At 45.9% G+C, this 5,535-nt stretch overlaps 1 pseudogene; it reads left to right on the top strand.

The window, feature by feature from the left end:
* Positions 1-5,027: 5,027 nt before the first annotated feature.
* Positions 5,028-5,145, top strand: LOC126485786 (5S ribosomal RNA; annotated as a pseudogene).
* Positions 5,146-5,535: the final 390 nt, after the last annotated feature.

Consider the following 5,535-nt stretch of genomic DNA (forward strand, 5'->3'; position numbering starts at 1 on the left):
GGTTCTTAATCCCACAACGATTCTTTCTAGACAGTAATTGATACGTGTATCAAGTTTGTCGAAATTGGTCCAATGGTGTAGGAGGAGATATGTAAGATACGTAGATACGTATTTATAATATGTATGGGTATGGAAGTCGTAGCAAGCAGAACAGGTAACTCGTTTACATCTCTACAAAATAAAAGTGCTACGAGAACACGACGATAACGATCGAAGAGTGCCGGTAGGCATGCGACGATAGGGCGATATCGCTAAGCGCTCACGACGAGAATGAGTTTCAGCAACGGCGCCGCGTTATTTCGCGGGGACCCTACATGTCTCGATTCGGGGTTGGTGTCGCAGCTGTGCGATACAGCACGGCCGAGCGAACAATATCTGCCCTTTCGGGTTCTAGTCGTGTGGAGCCGTCGACGTCACGCATCTCATGGTAGGGTTGTACAAAAAATTGCCCAAAGAATAAGAGTTGTTATCGTAGGGGGATTTCGTTCTGATATCAGTTTGACTTTCCCCTCCATGATGGACTGCTGTGTGTAGGCTGGGAAGGCCACCGAGTGTATGCGCTCGTTCGCTTTGGCAGGAGCCGACAGGTCGGATGCGGTCCCCGGGCAGCCTGCCAGACAACTGTTTACCCGCGCCGTGAGACAGGGCGAGCGATAAATCAGGCGCCACTCTTGCAGGCTCTTCAGGAGCCCGCTGGCGCGCCGGCCTCAGCCTGTTTGCTGATCCCTCGCCGGTGCGAGTGCCGCTCCGTCTTATCAGCGACCGCTCGCCGCAGCCACCCACCTTGGCCTCGGCATTCCCAAGCATAGCTCTCGGGCTACAAGGCGAATCTGTACCACAGGGAGTTCTGCTCAATAGTAGTTGACGATACATCTTCCGATTGATGATCCGTCTGATGACCATTCATTTTTTGACTGTTTCTTTGATATCTGCATATCTTACGTACATTGTAGGAGCCATTGGGGCTGATACTGTTGCTTAAGATCATTCATTTGAAATGTATTTCCATTTCTTATTTCTTGTAATATATACTGGGTGAATCACTTAACACTTGCGCCGCAAGTATTTCGAGCACGGAAGGTACTGTCGATAAGGTTTTCACGGAATTGAATTGCAGGCAGGGGTGCATATTTTCAGTCAATAGACAATTTTGGCCGGCCGCTGTGGCCGAGCGGTTCTAGGCGCTTCAGCACGGAACCGCGCTGCTGCTACGTTCGCAGGTTCGAATCCTGCCTCGGGCATGGGTGTGTGTGATGTCCTTAGGTTAGTTAGGTTTAAGTAGTTCTAAGTTCTAGGCGACTGATGACCTCAGAAGTTAAGTCGCATAGTGCTCAGAGCCATTTGAACCATTTTGTTTGTTCCATCCTTTTGCTTGCACCCAAACCTCCAGATGTCAGTCAGTGAGGGCGGTACCAAACGTTGTATGTCACCAGAGTATCAACCGAAACTACGCTTCAGTTCGTACCATGTACCGTCGTCCAGTAGAACGGGCGCAAACGGTAATTGAAAGGAACACCAGAACTACGGAGCACAGGAAAAGCATAACTGTGATTAATCAATAACTACAGCTACCTTGCGGAATTTTATAATGTGTGGGATCGCTGTACCAAGGGTCTTAGGTTCAAACCTCAATGATCACAATTTCTTTTTACTGTATTATGCTTCGACTATTAGTACTACCGCACGTGCGATGCAAATCTTTCTTTACTCTACTGTTCCGATCGTTTACGTAAAACTACAAATACATCAGCTGCTTCATCATGAGTGGTGTCTGTTATGTCGCACATGTCGGACAGAACCCACACCTATCTATACGAATGTTCTCTATAGGTTTGCTACTTTCAACTAACGAAACGAAAGCAGAGTGCCAAAAGAGCATTGCTACAAACTCCGAAAAGCCCTTTTACATGTCAGGGAAACGTCCTCCCATATAACAGTCTCACGTGTAAACAATTCAATACAAATTGTCATCAGTCGGGTTTGAACGCGGGACCTTTAGGATTACGACCTCTCACTCTATCAAGTCACCGACGCGAGATCTGCAACACTGTCACTTAAAGATAAGCTTTTCGTGTGCTCCGTAGTTCTGGCGTTACATTTAATTACCGTTTAGGTATGTTCTTCTGGACGACAGCACATATCACGAACTAAATCGGTGTATTGGTTGATAGTCTATCGTCATACAAAGTTTGGTACCGATCTGAGAGTGTGACATGTGCTGGTTTGGCTGTTACAAAAATGGTTCAAATGGCTCTGAGCACTATGGGACTCAAATTCTGAGGTCATCAGTCCCCTAGAACTTAGAACTACTTAAACCTAACTAGCCTAAGGACATCACACACATCCATGCCCGAGGCAGGATTCGAACCTGCGACCGTAGCGGTCGCGCAGCTCCAGACTGTAGCGCCTAGAACCGCTCTGTGGTTGTTACATGCTACGTGACAATGTTATGTTCGTTTACATTGAGTCGTGTGTACACTGCGACTGCTTTGCGAAGGTAGTGTCATTTACTGTACGATGTTGACGTAGTACGACGTGCTTGGAATGTGGTATTTCCCAGTGCGAAAAAAAGCAGACATGCTCATGGCTTATGGCGAACGTAAGAAGTATGCCGCTCGTTCGTGTACTGTGCACGCCGAAAGATATCCTAATAGACGTCAAACTCTCCAACCTATTAAGCCTCTTCAAATAATTACAGATCATATGAAACGGCATATTACTGCTGTCTACGCTAAATTTCCCTCGAAATGCTAGAACGTGAGTAGCAATCGTTGCATGCCAGTCAGCAGCTGGTGGTGATCACTTTGAGCATGGGTTTTGAGGATGCATTTAGTTCCTTACGTGTCAGACCCCGCAGAGGTGCTACGTTCACCTTTGTTTCCTTTTAATTTTGTTCTTGGCAATGTCCAACGTCACGACCCCTCCGGAGACTTAATAATATCTATGTAGGGCTGCACTACGCACCCATGTGAAATTCACATTCGTTTGTGCTGCAACATAAAACACTGTCCGTGTTAACAAAGTTCAAACTAAGATATCTTGTAAACTACTTGCAATAGATTCCTGCAAGAGACACCGTTGACGTTCTAATTTAGTCTGCTTTGATTGTGAAACTGTCAGTAGGCATTGTTTCATTGACATATATGTAAATGTTTTAAATAAATACACAACTGAAACTCAAAACACACTGTGTATGGGCTGCCTAAGAGGGCCGCTGGCTATGGTTCCAAAATTCTCTTATCAGTGGCGCCTTCAGTTATCGAAATGTTTGCGGTGCAAGTTTTAGGTGATCCGCCGTGAATTGGAAACCCATTTTCTATTTTCCTGTTTTTTTAAAAGAAACATCAATTGTCCTATGAAATCTTCTTGCCGGCCGAAGTGCCGAGCGGTTCTAGGCGCTACAGTCTGGAACAGCGCGACCGCTACGGTCGCAGGTTCGAATCCTGCCTCGGGCATGGATCTGTGTGATGTCCTTAGGTTAGTTGGGTTTAAGTAGTTCTAAGTTCTAGGGGACTGATGATCTCAGAAGTTAAGCCCCATAGTGCTCAGAATCATTTGAACCATTTTACATCTTCTTTTGTCAGTAACCGGCAGCTGTTTAAGCATTTAAAATTATTTAGACACCGAAACTTCACTACAAAATTGTACATAAAATTATTAAAATTCATTCTTATTATAAAACTTGTTTATGTCTTGAATATCATTTTGAAATCAAACTCATTGCACAAGCGAGTAGTGTTACCTTTGTTTAGTGGGTCGTGGTACTAATAGTCATTGGGGACTGCTAGTAGAGGACAGTCGGCGACTTGCATGCATCTAAGATTGAATGGAGTTTTTATCTTTGGAACTACATACTGTTAAAACCAAGTGTTAACTTTCGTAACTCACGGGTTACGGAAGAGAATATAAATGTCATTCTGGAAATTACTGTTTATTTTTAAAGTCACCATCTCTAATCTGTGTGTTGTAGGACAAGAGTGAAAAGTGAATTACTGGATGCGGAGAGCATATGAAAGATACTGAGAGAATTTATTTTTTTAACGACTTGACATCTTCACGGAAAATTCTCTGACTTCGGCCTCTTATGAATCATACCCCAGCAGATTACTGTAGTACGAGTTAGGCCACTGGTTCCACGAGAAAACCAAGATGAGTATTTCCATTGTTTTATGCTTTAGGCCATTTTAAAGAGACTGCAGTGCTGTCACGCTCTAGATACTATCGTACATTTTTTTGTCAGATTGAACTGACAGGCCGGGCAGGGTAGCGCAGTTGTTAGCACACCGGACTCGCATTCGGGAGGACGACGGTTCGACCCGCATCCAGCCTTCCTGATTTAGGTTTTCCGTAATTTCCCTAAATCGCTTAAGGCAAATGTCAGGATAGTTCCTTCCAAAGAGGATGGGCGCTTTCCTTCTCCATTCTTCCCAATTCCGAACTTGTGTTCCGTCTCTTAATGACCTTGGTGTCGATGAGACGTTAAACACCTTCTGGTTCTGAACTGACGGAAAAATGTTCGAAAATTTAAACTTCATGATTTTTATTGAAGCTGCCTATAAATTACACCGAGGGGACTGGGTCTTAAGAAACTATATCTTTTACTACATCTGCATCACTACTGTGCTTAGCAGATGCACTGTCGAATAGCACGTGGGAAAAATGAACACCTAAATCTTCCCGCACGACCTCTGATTTCTCTTACTTCATTACGATGGCGGCCGAAGTGGCCGCGCGGTTCTGGGTGCTGCAGTTTGGAACCGCGAGGCCGCTACGGTCGCAGGTTCGAATCCTGCCTCGGGCATGGATATGTGTGATGTCCTTAGGTTAGTTAGGTTTAAGTAGTTCTAAGTTCTAGGGGACTAATGACCTCAGAAGTTGAGTCCCATAGTGCTCAGAGCCAGCCATTACGATGGCGTCAACAAAATAAATTCGCAGCCGGCCGTGGAAGTTGGAAATCGCAATTCTGTCAGAAGATCTCGCCACAGCAAAAAACACCTTGGTTCTGACGATTGTAAGGAGGCGCGTGGGCCAACGGCCACGTCGCAGTGGTAACACCGGTTCCCGTCAGATCACCGAAGTTAAGCGCTCTCGTACTGGGCTAGCACTTTGATGGGTGACCATCCCGTCTGCCGAGCGCTGTTGGCAAGCGGGGTGCACTCAACCCTTGTGAGGCAAACTGAGGAGCTACTTGATTGAGAAATAGCGGCTCCGGTCCCGTAAACTGACACACGGCCGGGAGAGCGGTGTGCTGACCACACGCCCCTCAATATCCGCATCCAATGACCCCTGCGGTCTGAGGATGACTCGGCGGCCGGTTGGTACCGTTGTGCCTTCGTGGCCTGTTTAGGCAGAGTTTTTTTAGTTTTAGTGAATGGAAGTCCGTCCGAACTTGTTAGCAAGAGCACATTGCGACATGAACTGCATGCAGTGAACATCTGTAGTCTCTCACCTCGCAAGAGGCCATTGCTCACAAAGGCACATAAAGACGACAGCAAAGTTCATCGAGCTGGAAGAACATGTGACTGGTTTTCTGAA

This window comes from Schistocerca serialis, chromosome 6 (genome assembly GCF_023864345.2).
Source record: "Schistocerca serialis cubense isolate TAMUIC-IGC-003099 chromosome 6, iqSchSeri2.2, whole genome shotgun sequence".
Taxonomy (NCBI): Eukaryota; Metazoa; Arthropoda; class Insecta; order Orthoptera; family Acrididae; genus Schistocerca; species Schistocerca serialis.